At 40.4% G+C, this 19430-nt stretch overlaps 1 long non-coding RNA gene across 1 annotated transcript in view; it reads right to left on the bottom strand.

The window, feature by feature from the left end:
• LOC142656205 (uncharacterized) overlaps window positions 1-18226 on the bottom strand; it is a 28276-nt gene extending 10050 nt beyond the window's left edge. The window contains exons 1-2 of the long non-coding RNA XR_012849622.1: window positions 18111-18226; window positions 3959-4120 (exon numbers count right to left, since the gene is read on the bottom strand). This is a non-coding gene — a long non-coding RNA (uncharacterized LOC142656205). The remainder of the gene's footprint in view (window positions 1-3958; window positions 4121-18110) is intronic.
• Between the last annotated feature and the right edge of the window lie 1204 nt (window positions 18227-19430).

Below are 19430 nucleotides of genomic sequence, written 5' to 3'. Positions count from 1 at the left end.
TCCTGAGTTTCTGCGGCACGGATTTGCGGACATGCGGAGACCCGTGAAAACACGGATAGTGTGTATGGGCCCATAGAAATGAATGGGTCCGCAATTCTCCCGTGGATTTGCGGGGGAATTGCGGACGCAAAAACACGTTCGTGTGCATGGGGCCTAAATGGTTAGCAAAAGGGGGCAACCCCCTTCCCCTAGAATGCAGTTAGGATACATAAACAAAACCAATAGTTTCAATAGAGCTGCGACATGGAAGACAGGAGTATTACAGTAATATATCCAAGTCCTAGTATATCTCCCGACATCCATAAACGACTGAAGACATCAGCGAGGAAAATCAAAATCTTCATGGAAGAGCAAAGTTAGTTCCACGGTGTAGAGCAGGGGTCTCAAACTTGGCCAGGTAAGTGGGGCACATATAGAAAAAATGGTAAGTTGAAGGGCCGCATTACTTTCAAATTTGATACAATACAAAATTATTGTTAATCAATTCGTTATTTGAACTACTATAACACTATATTACTATAATAATAATACTACATTACTATAATAATACCACTAGGTTTAAAATGTGTGAGATTTCTCAACGTGCTTATTTCAACAATCCAGTTTTCCAGTTTTAGGCTGAGTTCACACGAGCACATTACGTCCGTAATGGATGGAATGTATTTCGACCAAAATTCCCGGACCGAACACACTTCAGGGAGCCGGGCTCCTAGCATCATATTTATGTACGATGCTAGGAGTCCCTGCCTAGCTGCAGGACAACTGTCCCGTACTGAAAACATGATTACAGTACGAGACAGTTGTCCTGCGAGGCAGGGACTCCTAGCATTGTACATAACTATGATGCTAGGAGCCCAGCTCCCTGCCGTATGTTCGGTCCAGGATTAGCGGCCGAAATACGTTCCGTCCATTACAGACGTAATGTGCTCGTGTGAATCCAGCCTAAGCGTCGCTAAATGAAGTCCGGCGGCTCAGTTGACAGTTTTTGGCAGACACACATGTCAAGATTGGGCAGCCCCTTTTTAGATAGTGCCACAGAGTCCTCTGTAGATAATGCCACAGTGCCTTCTGTAGATAATGCCACAGTGCCCTCTGTAGATAATACAACAGTGCCCTCTGCAGATAATGCCACACACACCCCAAGTAGATAGCTCCATTGGGGCTCCCTCTAGGAGTGGAATCCCCAGCCAGAGTGTTGCCGACGCTTTGGCTGGGGATTCCTCTGCTGTGACGTCAGCGGGATCCTCCTGCACCGGAATGTGATATCAGGGGCAACCCCAGAGCCGGTGTCCCGGAGCAGAGCACTATTATAGGCTCTGCGCCAGAACTCTGGGGAAGCCACTGACATCAGTGTCCATATATGGACGGTGATGTCAGGGGCAACCCCAGAGCCAAAGTCCCATGGGACTCCTGCTCTGCTCCTAACATAAATGTCCATATATGGACAGTGACGCCAGGAGCTTTCTGAGGGCCGGAGTCCTGGGGCAGAGTCTCTACTAGCGCACTGCCTGGGGATTCTGACTCTGAGAAAGCCACTGACAATGATGTCCGGAGCTACCAGAGGTATTGTCCAGACCTGGAGGTTTTGCCCAGAGCTGGAGTCCGGAGCAGAGCCGCTTCTATCACTCTACATGGGATTCCAGCTCTGCTCCTGACATCACTGTCCATATATGGACATGGATGTCAGGGGCAACCCCAGAGCTGAAGTCCCGGGCAGAGCGCTAGTAGGCTCTTCCTGGGACTCCAGCTGTGCTCCTGACATCACTGTGACTCCTGCTCTGGGGAAGCCCCTGACATCACTGTCGATGTATGGACAGCGATATCAGAGGCTTCCCCAGAGTCCCGGAGTAGAGCCTATACTAGTGCTCTGCCCGGGACTCCAGCTCTGGGGAAGACCCTGACAACACTGTCCATTTGTGGACAGCAATGTCAGGGGATTCCACAGAGTCCCGGAGCAGAGCCTATACTAGCGCTCTGCCGGGACTCCGCTCTAGGGAAGACCCTGACAACACTGTCCATATATGGACAGCGATGTCAGGGAATTCCACAGAGTCCCAGAGCAGAGCCGATACTAGCGCTCTGCACAGGACTCCGGCTCTGGGGAGGCCCCATAGATCGCTATCCATATGTGGACAGCGATGTCAGAAGAGTCCACAGAGTCTCGGAGCAGAGCCTATACTAGTGCTCTGCCCGGGACTCCGCTCTGGGGAAGACCCTGACAACACTGTCCATATATGGACAGCGATGTCAGGTAATTCCACAGAGTCCCGGAGCAGAGCCTATATAGCGCTCTGCCCGGGACTCCGCTCTGGGGAAGAACATGACAACACTCTCCATATATGGACAGCGATGTCAGGGAATTCCACAGAGTCCCGGAGCAGAGCCTATATAGCGCTCTGCCCGGGACTCCGCTCTGGGGAAGACCCTGACAACACTGTCCATATATGGATAGCGATGTCAGGGAATTCCACAGAGTCCCGGAGCAGAGCCGGTACTAGCACTCTGCACGGGACTACGGCTCTGGGGAAGCCCCAGACATCGCTGTCCATATGTGGACAGAGATGTCAGAAGATTCCACAGAGTCCCGGAGCAGAGTCGATACTAGCACTCTGCACGGGACTCCGGCTCTGGGGAAACCCCAGACATCGCTGTCCATATGTGGACAGCAATGTCAGAAGATTCAACTGAGTCCCGGAGTAGAGCCTATACTAGCGCTCGGCCCGGGACTCCGCTCTGGGGAAGACCCTGACAACACTGTCCATATGTGGACAGCGATGTCAGGGGATTCCACAGAGTCCCAGAGCAGAGCCTATACTAGCGCTCTGCCGGGACTCCACTCTGGGGAAGACCCTGACAACACTGTCCATATATGGACAGTGATGTCAGGGAATTCCACAGAGTCCCGGAGCAGAGCCAATATTAGCGCTCTGCCCGGGACTCCGCTCTGGGGAAGACCCTGACAACACTGTCCATATATGGACAGCGATGTCAAGTAATTCCACAGAGTCCCAGAGCAGAGCCTATACTAGCGCTCTTCCCGGGACTCCGCTCTGGGGAGGACCCTGACAACACTGTCCATATATCGACAGCGATGTCAGGGAATTCCACAGATTCCCGGAGCAGAGCCAATACTAGCGCTCTGCACGGGACTCCAGCTCTGTTTTTATACCTCCAACAAATAGTCAGGAAAGACTTTCACTCCTGGTTGGTATGTTTTAGAGGCCCATGTTTCCTTGCAAGTTCCAGCAATTTGTCTCAGTCTTTGAAATTTAGAAATTTGGCAGTGACGGTGCCCCAGGTGGAGGAGCTCTAGTCGGGATCCGATGTGCACGCTTCACACAGAACTTAGGGGAAAAGGCAGTATCTCTAAATGTTGCCAATTTTCCAAGAAAGCAGCAGGGTCTGGCTTTTCCATTTTTCATACAATATCTTACCTACCTTTTCTATACATTATAATGAATCATCCAGAGGCGTAACTTGCAGCATTAATAAAAAAATCTGTATCAAGGTCCCACCATGTGTTATTTATAATACTGGCTTCTTCTTATATGGCAAAGTGGCCTATGGGACCCCTCAGGCACCAGGGCCCAGGTAAGACGCTATCTCTCCACCCACTATAGTAATGGCATTGGGAGAATCCTATGGTCTTTGATAAATGACACGTGGTGCAAAACTGCTTCTCAAAATATTCAAAAATATTTCTCTTTTCTCCACACAGATTACTTCCCATCTGTATCTATAAACATTGCAGATTTTTAAGAGATTAGATGAAATATGTATATTTTGTAATAATCCTTAAATTCATAGAAAGATGTTTCTCCTTCAAAACTATTGTCTCCTCATAGAGGACCTGGACGGCGCTTACTTGTCTTGAAATGTAATGTTTTACTGTAAACAACAAGCCCTCTACAAGGCATGTATCATACAGGGACAGCAATAGATTAAATGTATATATTACCTCAGAGGCTGCAGTCTGTGAAGGTCAAAGTTCAGGTGTATTTGCGAAGAAGAAAGGGAATTCATTTTATCATTGTGTATTTATATTGCGGATACATTAAAGTGGGTTTTCCCCATAGAGCTCTTTCCTTCACCTTGCCTTAAATTCGCCTTTCTGGTCTTGCTAAAGAGAAGAACATAGAATAATTTTAGTCTCACAATAATTCCTTCCAGTTAAGTAATATAAGTTTGTGCAATCTCTTGAGACCACTTTGGATACGTTGCAGTGTTTTAAGCAAGACTTAGAAGCATATTTTTAGCTTCGAGCTGTACAAATTAACGGTGTACATGACAGTGGGCCACATTATTAACAATTTATCTTTCTGAATTCCCCACTGTCACCGCTAATACAGTTTAATCATGATTGACAGACTGAATAGAACAGCGAATGGTTTACATAAGTTTATAGGGATGAGGTTAAAGGAGTCGGTAAAATGTCACTTTTCTTTATTTTGTTGGCATGTGGGGTCTTGTACCATGAAGGGGGCAGATAGATAAATGTTATGGGTCTTAGTATCAGTGCATAAAGTGTTCGTGACCATTCCTGTTTTTGATGTTTATCATGAAATATTACAGTCCACATCTCCATCTATGTGTGTGGCCGTGGTAATGATGTACACTATTTTGTAACAGATTCCTAACCAAAGAGCAATTCTATCTGGAATAAAAAGCCAAATTCATAATCTACACCACAAGGTTGGTTAAGCATCGTGATTTTTACCTGCTGGCAAACTGAGTGGTTCAGCAGTTGGATAGACCACAGGACAGGACTGTAGATCACCAGATCACCAGCTAAGGGTATATTCGTGTAAGTATGCTATGAAGTTGATGGAGGAGCAGATTACTTTCCACTGTACTGACGCTCAGTAGTTCAATTAGTCGTGTATAGCACCATTTGTGGTGCCAGGCATTGTGATGGCACTAGTCCAAGGGTTGCTTCATGTATGTTAGTCTAAGTTATCACTTTGTTGAGGCATTATGTTTGGAAGGAACAGTTTTTTAACAATTGCATACCTCTGCCATTGACAAAAAAATGTATACTGCACAGCATACTTCAGTATACCAACATATACTGGTCAAACATATGCCAGTGAGACACTCTTTTAGCATATGCCTGGCTAATAGAAGTATATGGGTACATTAAATGTGAACGCCAAGAGCAGAGCCAGATTAAGGTTGGTGGGGCAGCACCATTGCACCTCTTAGAATCGAACCCCACCTGCCCTGCTATTGCAGCCATATATACACTACCGTTCAAAAGTTTGGGGTCACCCAGACAATTTTGTGTTTTCCATGAAAACTCACACTTATATTTATCAAATGAGTTGCAAAATGACTAGAAAATATAGTCAAGACATTGACAAGGTTAGAAATAATGATTTTTATTTGAAATAATAACTTTCTCCTTCAAACTTTGCTTTCGTCAAAGAATGCTCCATTTGCAGCAATTACAGCATTGCAGACCTTTGGCATTCTAGCTGTTAATTTGCTGAGGTAATCGGGAGAAATTTCACCCCATGCTTCCAGAAGCCCCTCCCACAAGTTGGATTGGCTTGATGGGCACTTCTTGCGTACCATACGGTCAAGCTTCTCCCACAACAGCTCTATGGGGTTGAGATCTGGTGACTGCGCTTGCCACTCCATTACAGACAGAATACCAGCTGCCGGCTTCTTCCCTAAATAGTACTTGCATAATTTGGAGGTGTGCTTTGGGTCATTGTCCTGTTGTAGGATGAAATTGGCTCCAATCAAGCACTGTCCACAGGGTATGGCATGGCGTTGCAAAATGGAGTGATAGCCTTCCTTATTCAAAATCCCTTTTACTTTGTACAAATCTCCCACTTTACCAGCACCAAAGCAACCCCAGACCATCACATTACCTCCACCATGCTTGACAGATGGCGTCAGGCACTCTTCCAGCATCTTTTCAGTTGTTCTGCGTCTCACAAATGTTCTTCTGTGTGATCCAAACACATCAAACTTCGATTCGTCTGTCCATAACACTTTTTTCCAATCTTCCTCTGCCCAATGTCTGTGTGCTTTTGCCCATATTAATCTTTTCCTTTTATTAGCCAGTCTCAGATATGGCTTTTTCTTTGCCACTCTGCCCTGAAGGCCAGCATCCCGTAGTCGCCTCTTCACTGTAGACGTTGACACTGGCGTTTTGCGGGTACTATTTAATGAAGCTGCCAGTTGAGGACCTGTGAGGCGTCTATTTCTCAAACTAGAGACTCTAATGTACTTGTTTTGTTGCTCGGTTGTGCAGCGGAGCCCCCCACTTCTCTTTCTACTCTGGTTAGAGCCTGTTTGTGCTATCCTCTGAAGGGAGTAGTACACAACGTTGTAGGAAATCTTCCGTTTCTTGGCAATTTCTCGCATGGAATAGCCTTCATTTCTAAGAACAAGAATAGACTGTCGAGTTTCACATGAAAGCTCTCTTTTTCTAGCCATTTTGAGAGTTTAATCGAACCCACAAATGTAATGCTCCAGATTCTCAACAGGCTCAAAGGAAGGTCAGTTTTATAGCTCCTCTAAACAGCAAAACTGTTTACAGCGGTGCTAACATAATTGCACAAGGGTTTTCAAGTGTTTTCTAATCATCCATTAGCCTTCTAACAGAGTTAGCAAACACAATGTACCATTAGAACACTGGAGTGATGGTTGCTGGAAATGGGCCTCTATACACCTATGTAGATATTGCATTAAAAACCAGACGTTTGCAGCTAGAATAGTCATTTAGCACATTAACAATTTATAGAGTGTATTTCTGATAAATTTAATGTTATCTTCATTGAAAAAAACTGTGCTTTTCTTTAAAAAATAAGGAAATTTCTAAGTGACCCTAAACTTTTGAACGGTAGTATATATATATACATATATATATATATATATATATATATATATATATATATATATATATATATATATATATATATATATATATATATATATATAATTAAGACCTATTAAAGGCTTTACATACATAGTTCTGAGTAGATAGAGATGCTAATTTATCCTAATTGTTTTTTTGTCTCCATAGAGTCTATAACATGAATATAAAGAATATTCTATGCAATGTACATTGGGATTTCTATGCAATTTCCAAACAACACCAGCAGATAGTGCAGCAAATCCTAACCTAAGCATCTGATATTTCAGCTTTAACAGTTAAAGAAAAAATTGACCCAATGCCAAGTCTTTCATTCACTGCGCCTTTACCCTGTTTTGACCTTGTATAGTTTGCAGTCAAAGTATAGCAAAGGTCTGAAGTCGAGAGACTAGCAGCTCACGAATTATAGACCTAATTGTCTGTTTTCAAGAACTTACAGTTATTGGCAGCTGCCATTATTCCATCTAGTCTGCTGTCACACAGCACAACAATCCGGCATGCGCTAATTGCAATGGCCTTTTCATCAAGGAAAATCATAGACAGTAGCTAGCGAGATGAGCCGGGCTACTTGAGTATGATTGGCCTGTCATATTGTTATGATTGTTTCAAGTATACAGCATTTAGCACCTACCCTTTGAACCTCTCTTTGTACCTGAATAATATAACCTGGCTGCCCCTATCATTTAAGAGGGTACTATGGCTTTTCAAAGTTCAGCAGCGCACAATTTCAAGCAGGCAACTGGTTTCTGACAAAAGATCAATACTGTCCTTCCGAATGCAGGAGTCAAGCTGCTGGGTCTGTCAGAGGAATGTGTGCTGTAATTGGATCATAGAGGCAGCAAGTCATCTGACTGCCCCTTCAGCGCTGTCACAGCTGTCAGATGTCATCCTCTGGTACAGCTGTCACTGCAGGAGGGGATGTGGCTCTTTCTCTGTTCTATCCCGATGCAAATGTCCACTTAGTAGATAAAAATTGGAGATATTAGACACCTCTTTATGCCTTTATGCAAACTAAAAACCTGTGTCGTCTGCGGATTTCATGGAAATAAGTTGCAATTTATTCACTCTATAAAAGTGTAGTGAAGCCTAGAAGATGAGAAATTATCTGCTTCAGGTTGTTTGAAAGAAAAAAATGCTAAATTACAAAAGGTTAAATGGGAGAAAAAAAATGAAGTTTATTTTAAGCCTTTTTTATATATTTAAAAATAAATAAATAATAAAACAATATATATGTGTGTGTTAATAATAATAATAATAATAATAATAATATATATATATATAAAATATATAAATATATAAATGAAGCAACATTGTATTCATTTATTCATATAGTAGTTATATATATATATATATATATATATATATATATATATATATATATTTATATAGTAGTTATAGAGCTTATACATTAAAAGTAAATTAATATTTGTTCTATATGAATGATCCATTATATAATATTTAAAATATTAAAAATAAACAATTTAAACAAGAAAAAAATACAATATTAAAACATGTTAAATCCTAAGAAAATGAGCAATAAATAATATATATTTATTATTATAGATTATTTATTATCTTTTTTATTATACATTTTTTTTTATATATTTTTACCTGCATCATTATATTTCATAAACCTCAATTATAGTTTAAATTTGATTTATTTTAAGGACATTTTGGAATTTAGATTTATGATAAGCTTTATATAGACACAACCTAAGTCTGAGTATTTTTTAAGAAAAACATTTTTTTTTTCTCAGCAGGGTATATCATATTATTTGGCTGGTTCACCCTCACTGCTTCTTAGCTCCTTGGAAATGCTGTGTGCATTCTGAAGACTCTCTGTGACAATGTTTTTTTTCTTAAGCTGTCATTTTGATAAAGGAACACTAATACTTTTACCCTTTTTTAATGTTTCTATTACATTATAGCAATGTTATTTTGGTGTCTTCAGCATTGTTCTTCTATCATCTGGATGGCTGATTTTGCGTCTTCTTTGGTCCCACACACCTTAAGTCTATCAACAGAATGTAACAGCTTTTGCTGGACCAGTGAGTGAGGTCTGTGACCCTTATTTCAAAAGCATGACCCCAAAGTTCAGTGAACTTCCAGGAAAGGCATTAGACTCAGTATATGGGTCCATATCATAAGTTTGTGCCTTGGATAACCTGTCAGTGAAAATATTTTATAATGCCATGTTATATTGTTACACTCCGAGGCACATTAGATTTTAGGTGTAATTTTGAAGATAGCTTTTACAGCAGTTTTCTGTTTTCCAACACGACATCAAAAATTTAAAAAAAGTACCGCAGCTTTCGGGATAGTGTCTGTACTACATAATACTTTGTTTAATATAATGTTAACTCGGAACATTTTCTTTGTCTTTTTTGTTATGTAGTATGGAATATTTTGATATAATTCAACAATAATAAAAAATAAAAAAAGTTCAGCAGTGTTCCCATGAACGTAAATAATAATAATAATAATAATAATAATAATAATAATAATAATAATTACCAGTATAATTTATTTTTTAATTCAAAACACCATGTTGAGCAACTGATAGAATGACAGAATTATTATTCTATATCTGTTTAATAGAGAACTCCAGCAGTCCCGCCAGACCCAACCCACTTTGTCCCTTCCACAAGCATGTTGTTACCTAGTTATCTTCTCTCCAGCAATGGGAAGTAGCAGCCATCATCGTCTTCTCACTGTCCACCACTTGTAATGAGCATCATGATCTGTATATGTCATCCACTAGAAGTGGCTTGTACTTCTAATCATCATCCGGAACATGCATTCCAATAGAGGTCTCCAACTGTTGAGCTTCCCTTTAACTCTATCTATCTATCTATCTATCTATCTATCTATCTATCTATCTATCTATCTATCTATCTATCTATCTATCTATCTATCTATCTATCATCTGTCTGTCTGTCTATCTATCTATCTATCTATCTATCTATCTATCTATCTATCTATCTATCTATCTATCTATTCATCTGCTATCTATCTATCTATCTATCTATCTATCTATCTATCTATCTATCTATCTATCTATCTATCTATCTATCTATCTATCATCTATCTATCTATCTATCTATCTATCTATCTATTCATCTGCTATCTATCTATCTATCTATCTATCTATCTATCTATCTATCTATCATCATCTGTCTGTCTGTCTGTCTGTCTATCTATCTATCTATCTATCTATCTATCTATCTATCTATCTATCTATCTATCTATCTATCTATCTATCTGTCTATCTATTCATCTGCTATCTATCTATCTATCTATCTATCTATCTATCTATCTATCTATCTATCTATCATCTATCTATCTATCTATCTATCTATCTATCTATCTATCTATCTATCTATCTATCTATCTATCTATCTATCTATCTATTCATCTGCTATCTATCTATCTATCTATCTATCTATCTATCTATCTATCTATCTATCTATCTATCTATCTATCTATCTATCATCTATCTATCTATCTATCTATCTATCTATCTATCTATCTATCTATCTATCTATCTATCTATCTATCTATCTATCTATCTATCTATCTATCTATCTATCTATCTCTATCTATTTATCTGGTATCTATCTGCTGTTTGCTGCTTTATTTTGTCCAGCAAAAACAACAGAATCTGCAGCAGAGGCTCCTAAAGGAACCTCCAACTCAGATGTGTACAGAGTCTTATATCATTTCATTGATCCCATTGGCTGTTGTTTTGATAATATTTTCTATATTGCTTCTGTAATTCTACATCTCATCATCTTACACATAAGACTTAACTTAAAAATTGTATGATCGTGGGCTGTCATGTGAAGAAGTGATGCAGAGGCTGGCTAGATACCTAAGGATTTGCAGCAGGAGGTGGACGTATAGCGTGGTGGCTGCGGATTAATAAACGTCTTTATCATTGAATGTAAAAACAATTACATTTCACAAGTCTCTTTTATAAGACTTTATATGAATCTAATGCATCTTCTGGGAAGAACAAATAACTGTTTTGTCATGTATTAAAAAAAAAAAGGGAAAAAAAGATCATCGTTCTGGCTCATTTAATTTTTGCGAGTGAATGATCTAAGATTAACTACAAACTAGTCAGTGCAGTTTAAAGGCTGAAAGCAATTTTCAGCCAAAGATGGTAATGCTACATTTATTCCACAACTGAGTGACTCTAAATGACTGAGCTGGAAGGTCTCTGTATATGACCAGGGGCCTGATAAAGCCATAGCAACACAGAAAAAAAGGCTCAAAAATAGTTCCAATTTATTTGGTGCCATCACCTTAATGAGATTAATACAGACGTGTTCATGTGCCTAATTGGTGATTTTGTTTAAACTGGTAACGAAGGATTAAAACTTGAGGCAACAGCGTACATGCAAAAATGTGGATATGAATAAAAAGTTTATAATTAAAATTGGCAGTGATTTCAGAACTATGCAAAGTAAGTAACTAGTTGTTTATACTAGAGAGATATGAGATAGATAGATAGATAGATAGATAGATAGATAGATAGATAGATAGATAGATAGATAGATAGATAGATAGATAGATAGATAGATAGATAGATAGATAGATAGATAGATAGATATGAGATAGATATGAGATAGATATGAGATAGATAGATAGATAGATAGATAGATAGATAGATAGATAGATAGATAGATAGATAGATAGATAGATAGATAGATAGATATGAAATAAATAGATAGATAGATAGATAGATAGATAGATAGATAGATAGATAGATAGATAGATGATAGATAGATAGATAGATAGATAGATAGATAGATAGATAGATAGATAGATAGATAGATGATAGATAGATAGATAGATAGATAGATAGATAGATAGATAGATAGATAGATAGATAGATAGATAGAGAGATAACCACTGTCTGTTGTTTATCAAGAAGAGAGTGAAGTAGCAAATGTCTATAGGATCAGACTACGCACAGGGTTTTGTAGTCTGTAACCACAGACACACATAGATCTGCTCAGGAACTGTATACACAAAAGTTTAAGGCCCCATGCACACGAACGTGCTTTTGCGGTCGCAATTCCCTTAAAATCCAGGGGAGAATTGCGGGCAAATATAAATTCACTGTATAAATTGATATAAATATAATTGTGCTCCCACAATATGAAAAAATTAGAAGGTTCACTGAAGTGACAACTGAGTAAAATATACCTTTTAATAGTAACTCGTTTTAAAAACAGGGGTAACACACCACTGTGAAATGAGCCCCACCGTGAAAATTAAAAAATGTATTAAACAAGAAACACTGAGTCATTATGATAAATATATCTCAGTGTTTGTAACAATGTTTTACTGGAACCAGCATTTATCCTGGGCACAACAATAGTACAATCCCCAAAAAGCACCAGTGTCCGTAAACAATCACCGGATCTCCTAGCGCTGGGTGTAACACAATGCTACTGTCCCCTATGCAGACATTCCATGTACAATGAACGACCCTACGCGTTTCAGATACTCATCCTCAGGGGTCCGTATCTTGGTCACTCTGGCCTCATCACCAGCGATAATAATATTCAACAGCAGATATTCTGCTGTGCGTCACGGGGAGATGCTCGTATCGATGTCAACGGCATACTTCATTGCAGGCGCTGGGTTACTATAAGCACCAAAACTCCACCCCTCGTATTTGGCGGCGCTACATGAACTGACCAATCACAGCACCCTCTCGATTCGTGACACCTGCCCATGTTACCCCCCGCCGTCAGCTGACAGCCAGGGGTCATCATCGACCGCATCATGCCGAACGCGCAGGCGCAGTAGAAGCCAAGGACGTATCGCCCGGACTGCCAAGTTAGAGGAAGGTAAGAGCAAAACGATAATTTATTTTGTAAGTATGTCTTGCGGGACAGTTACCCACCGCAAGTGGACTACCTCACAAAGCAACTCTTTAGTTTATAAACACATATTAGGTGGACAAGATTACGGAGTCCCTCCCATTTGGAAATTCTGACAAAAGATCTCTTTATATGTTGGCTGGCCAATATGGCCATATCAAACATAGTGCACTATGCAAAATAAAACCACCCACCCAAAAAGGCAACCCAAGGTGAATATTGGCCACCTAAAGAGGAATGGTATTGCATATTAAATAAAACACGTATAATTAGTCTGCTCGTTTAAGCCCGCTGGTTGTATGCATGCCAGTCTATGGATCCATTGGGCTTCTTTGCGTAGAATTAAATTGTCCCAGTCACCTCCTCTTTTTGGGGGTCTAATGAGTTCAATTGCTTGAAACTTTAAACATGCTGCATGGCCTTGGTGTTTAGCATGCACATGCTTAGATATTGGGGTGTCCCTAGCATGGATAATATCTCCAACATGCTCCCTTATCCGGCGCCGAAATTGTCGTGCCGTTTTGCCCACATAATTTAGGGGGCATGGGCATGTAATAAGGTAAACCACCCCCGCTGTTTTGCAATTGACAAAATCCCGAATGTTGTACTTTTCCTGTGTTGCAACACTGGTAAAGCTATTCCCTTTGAGAATGAAATCACAAGCTTTACAGCTACCACATCTAAAAGTGCCTGGTATTTGTCTATCCAGCCACGTACCCCTAGGTATAATGGGGTCAAAACAACTGTGCATGACTCTGTCCCTAATGTTTTTCCCTCTCCGATACGTGACAGAAGGCCACTGTGTGATCTGATCTACCAAATCTGTATCAGAACTGAGAATACGCCAGTACCTTTTCAGGATTTGCATAATATCATTTTGTTTAGAATCATAGGTGCCTATGATTTTGCGGCCACATTCATTTCTATGGGCCCATGCACACGACCGTGGTTTCCACAGTCCGTGCATGGCCCAGGAGCATGGACCGCAGAAAGAAAGGTAAATGTCTTATTACGGCCGCGTTCTGCAGTCCAGGCTCATAGGAAATAATGGACGTGGCCATGTGCACGGCCCGCGATTTGTGGGCGGCTTGCGGGTGACACTCTGCTGCCGACCGACCCAAAAATCACGGCCGTGCACATGGCTATGGTTGTGTGCATGAGGCTTTAGATGTTTTCAATGTAGACTATTTGCATATTTGCTTCATTTTTATTTTAGATACATTGGACATTACATTGGCCACAGAAATGTACATATAATGCTGATGTGTAGCCTAACTGCGTAAAGATGTCCCCCGGTGGCTGCATAGTCTGGTGCTAAGCAGTGCCCCAAACATATTCATAGAATAACATTAAATATACATAAACATAACATAAAACATATTTATTGAGGAGTATGAAGGAAGAAGTGGCTTTTACTTGTCTGGAAGCAGTAGTCCGTATTGCACAATCCAGGTTCCAGCTACTGTATGTGACAGAGAAATGACTCTCTTTGCTGTAAGAGTTGGCAGGGTATATTAGGAATAGGGCTACCCGAACAGTATCATGCCAGGGATCTAACATTCGATCACTGATAACAGTGATCGATAGAAAGACACTGGCTGGAGATGCAATGATGGGATTTCTTTTGCAAATCCGAGCCAAATAATAATTACATTTAAAATAAAAGTAAATAAAAATGTCAGAAAATACATACAGTATATATAAAAATAAAATAAGGAAAATAAAAATTCCACCAATTAGTACCATACAGATTTGATAAATCCTGGTTTGTGTATTACACAGTGTGTCACTATTAGATTTAGCAAGGACTAAACCAGGAGGCGAAGTCTGAGGGATTTTGCAATCTTCATCCTAAATCCCCCATCAGAGGAGTAAAGACTTGCAAAATACTGATGAACACCCACTCCCACACCTATCATTCAGGAGGATGATACTTAGTATTCTAATGGCACATATATAAGGGTATGTTCACACGCAGTGAGCAAAAATGACTGAAAATACCGAGCTGTTTTCAGGCGAAAACAGCTCCAGATTTTCAGACGTTTTTTTAACAACTCGCGTTGTTCGCTGCGTTTTTTACGGCCGTTTCTGGAGCTGTTTTTCAATGGAGTCAATGAAAAACGCCTCCAAAAACGTCCCAAGAAGTGTCCTGCACTTTTTTTGACGAGCCGTCATTTTACGCGCCGTATTTTGACAGCGACGCGTAAAATAAAGGCTCGTGGGAACAGAACATCATAATTCCCATTGAAAGCAATAGGCAGATGTTTGTAGGCGTATTAGGGGAGTTTTTTCAGGTGCAATTCGAGGCGTAAAACGCCCGAATTACGTCTGAAAATAGGCCGTGTGAACATACCCTTAGGAATCTGTAAGGTGCCAGTCACACGGTTACGTGCAGTGGAGGATCTCTGGGCCCTTCACAGAAACTGATTCTAAGGGTCCATCATCATTAAGGTCTAATAGGTTATTTGTGAATCATCCCATTAGAAATAGACCGTGGTGGCAAGTGATTGTCTCCAAATCACCTCCATGGGGTTGTCTTCTGCTGGACCTATGGGGCCCTATATTTTTTTAGAGCCTGGGCCCACCGAGGGTCTTCTGATATTCTGGTGTGCCAGTCCGTATAGTACAACATGCTGACTAGAATGGAGTGCCATTATTTGGTATGGTACCCTTAAAAAATGCTGGGCAGTCCACCTGATCTAATAGTATGGAGCTTGATTAGGCTTCTAGCCAGCATGGTGAACTACATGTAACCGTGTGACTGGCACCTTATAAAAGCCTTACCTGTGTGCAATTATAATACTAAGCTGTCACCCTCTTCATAGTTGACAGGTGTGAGAGTGGATGTTCATCAATATTTTCCACCTGTTTTACCTCCCTCACATAACATTGTGGCTTGTCAGCATTCTGCTGGGAACTGGTATTTTAACCTGCCATTGTATCAGTAAGTAAGGCATTTTTATGTTCTACAAACACCAGTGTCAGCAGAGTGCCCCCAATAAATAATACTGCCAGCAGAGTGCCTCCAATAAATAATACTGCCAGCAGCAAAGTGCCACCAATAAATAATACTGCCAGTAGAGTGACTCCAATAAAAAAACACTGCTAGTAGAGTGCCTCAAATAAATTATACTGCCAGTAGAGTGCCACCAATAAATAATACTGCCAGCAGCAAAGTGCCACCAATAAATAATACTTCCAGTAGAGTGACTCCAATAAATAATACTGCTAGTAGAGTGCCTCGAATAAATTATACTGCCAGTAGAGTGCCTCTAATAAATAATACTGCCAGCAGCAAAGTGCCACCAATAAATAACACTGCCAGCAGCAAAGTGCCACCAATAAATAATACTGCCAGTAGAGTGCTGCCAATAAATAATACTGCCAGCAGAGTGCCTCCAATAAATAATACTGCCAGCAGTGCAACCAATAAATAATACTGCCAGCAGAGTGCCTCTAATAAATAATACTGCCATCAGTGCCTCTAATAAATAATACTGCCATCAGTGCCTCTAATAAATAATACTGCCATCAGTGCCTCCAATAAATAATACTGCCATCAGTGCTTCCAATAAATAATACTTGCAGCAGTGTGCCTCCAATAAATAATACTGCCATCAGTGCTTCCAATAAATAATACTTGCAGCAGTGTGCCTCCAATAAATAATACTGCCATCAGTGCTTCCAATAAATAATACTTGCAGCAGTGTGCCTCCAATAAATAATACTGCCATCAGTGCTTCCAATAAATAATGCTAGCAGCAGAGTGCCTCTAATAAATAATACTGCCATCAGTGTCTCTAATAAATAATACTGCCATCAGTGCCTCCAATAAATAATACTGCCATCAGTGCTTCCAATAAATAATACTTGCAGCAATGTGCCTCCAATGAATAATTCTGCCATCAGTGCCTCCAATAAATAATACTTGCAGCAGTGTGCCTCCATTAAATAATACTGCCAGCAGTGCCTCCAATAAATAATACTGCCAGTAGAGCACCTCCAATAAATAATACTGTCAGTAGAGCACCTCCAATAAATAATACTGCCAGTAGAGCACCTCCAATAGATAATACTGTCAGTAGAGTGCCTCAATAAATGATACTGCCAGCAGAGTACCTGCCTCCCTTACACACCATAGAAATAAGTGATACAATTCTTGTTGCCTGCAGCCGTAAAACAAGAAGCAGCTCACAGAATACATATTTATACATCTCCCATGGAATTCAAAGAAAAAAGCCATGAGGAAGGACGTGGAGAGCGTCTGAAACGCGTAGGCATTTATCTACCTATCTCTAAATACCACACTCGGGATTTATTCTGTTTTAAATATCCCAATAAAATTGGAACTTTGTTCTATTTTAACTGATTGCGCTGGATCCCCTACTTTTGTTCGTTTTTCTCTGCCTTCAACACCGTGAGCCGTCACGGAGATCCAGGCGCAGAGCTCAGAAAACCGGCATTCAAGGTGAGTTGGAGGATTCCTCCCACAGTTCTATTTGAAGTAATATAATGACATGTAGCAGGGCCCCCCGAGTGGCAGGTGTAAGCAGCCTTAATGGGAGACTTGCCTGCACTGTTGGGAGTGCAAGAGCTTTCCCCTATTTCAAGACACTCAAGGACGAAACTGGAGAGTAGACAAGTATGATATAACATCACACATCACACATGAAATTATGCATTTTTGTCATGATAAATGTATGTTCCGGTATTTGTAGTGCTGGGCTCTTCTGTATGTTTTAGGGCAGCTGTAATATCATTCTTCTTACTGAATGCAATGTAATATCAGGGTGCATCTACCTCCAGATATATTCATAAAAGACTGTGAAGTAATATTGTAAAACCCCAAATTAACAGGTGGGATGTCACATTGGTGCCCCTATATTGACTGTTGCCATCACAGCATTAGGCATGGGCGTAACTAGGGGGGAGCTACTGGGGCATGGACCACCTGTGCTAGGGGCCAATTGGTCTAGCTGGCTAAAGTTAACTAGAATATGATATTAGAATGGTAGAAGGGAAAGAGAAGCTATTTCTCAACAAAGAGCTATAAGGAAAAAAAAGTTTAGAAGGAGAGCGGAGGTGTTGCCCATAGTAAGAAGGAAACGTTAAACTTATTCGTTTCTAGAGACAGCGACGCCATGTTTTCTTTGCACCATCTTTATAAATATATTCTACTATTTGTTATTAAGTGGAAGGGAGTGCAGAAAGGAAGAGTGAAAACTGAAGATCTGTCGTATACAGCAGAGCAGAGTCAAGAGAAGTGGAAACCACAGATCGATTCAGGCTACAATTAAATTTACATATGATTGACATCTTATAGTTACATTATCCAGACTAGAAGGAGATGGTGATTCAGGGGCCTTGCTAGAATCCCAATACATCTCATCCACTTGGGTAATGGAGGGAAATCCTCAACAGCTCATCAGCTCATCTGATCACTTACAACCTGTAAAAGGAAAATTAATGATAAAGAGAATATATTAATGGGGTTATCCCTGGAACAGGGAGAAGGATGTAATACTGTGAACCGCTGCTACAGCTGTGTCAGCATTTTACAGTATGGAACAGTGAAAGAAATAAGACCCTGTTCACACTGAGTTTTTTGGAGCGTTTTTTGAGGCAGAATTTCAATGGGAGGCAGAGACGTGTTTTTCCCCCGAGTAGAAAAAAAAACCTCGCAGGATTAGCGTTGTGTCCTTTCTTTAGGCATTCCCGCCTCTGATCTCCCATTGACATCAATGAGAGGCAGAGAAAGTGGTTTTCACAGCGTATTTTGCCCGCGGCGCTCAATGGCCATGGCCGCAAAACGCCTAAAAAAAACGCGGCAAAGAGAGTAGAGAGTGCAGGCATGTCAAAATCTAGATTTTTCTGCCTGCAAAAAAACTCTGTGTGAACAGAGCCTAAAGGGGAAGCAGCGCTCACACGAGAGTTATAGCCCATTCAAACAGCTGAACGGCAGGAGTGACAAAAGTCGGACCCCCACAAATCAAATATTGATGGCCTATCCTCTAGGATAGGTCATCATTATTCAGCTGATAATCTCTTATAAGATATGATAGGTTTACCTGCTGTCCTGCATAAAACCATATTTAATGTTATGTAAACCTCTTTCACTGCATATGACTATTCAGTAAAAAATCGACTTTAAGAGGGGTCATCCTCTCAAAAAAGAGGCTAGTTGAAAATTTGTCACATAAAAATTGGTCAAGGTCAGGGATGGTCTTATCAGAGAGGCGATGTTTTCATCTTTTTCACTGTACATTAGTGTATTAATGATATAGAGGATGGGATAAATAGCACTATGTCTATTTTTGCAGATGACACCAAGCTATGTAGTATTGTTCAGTCTATGGAAGATGTTCGTAAATTGCAAGCTGATTAGTACATGTCACTTTTTGAGCCGTTTTTGGAGCCGTTTTTCATTGGGTCGATAGAAAAACAGCTCCAAAAATGTCCGCAAAAAACGCATCAAAAAACACTTGATGCTTTAAAAACGGCTGAAAATCAGGGGCTGTTTTCCTTTGAAATCAGCTCCGTATTTTACGGCCGTTTTTAGTTTGCCGTGTGAACATGCCATAAGTGTTTGGGCGTCCAATTGGCAAATGAGGTTTAAAGAGGCTCTGTCACCAGATTTTGCAACCCCT

Source organism: Rhinoderma darwinii, chromosome 6 (assembly GCF_050947455.1).
Source record: "Rhinoderma darwinii isolate aRhiDar2 chromosome 6, aRhiDar2.hap1, whole genome shotgun sequence".
NCBI classification, from domain to species: domain Eukaryota; kingdom Metazoa; phylum Chordata; class Amphibia; order Anura; family Rhinodermatidae; genus Rhinoderma; species Rhinoderma darwinii.
The sequence above is the reverse complement of the archived record's forward strand: the minus strand, read 5'-3'. Positions and strand labels throughout refer to the sequence as shown.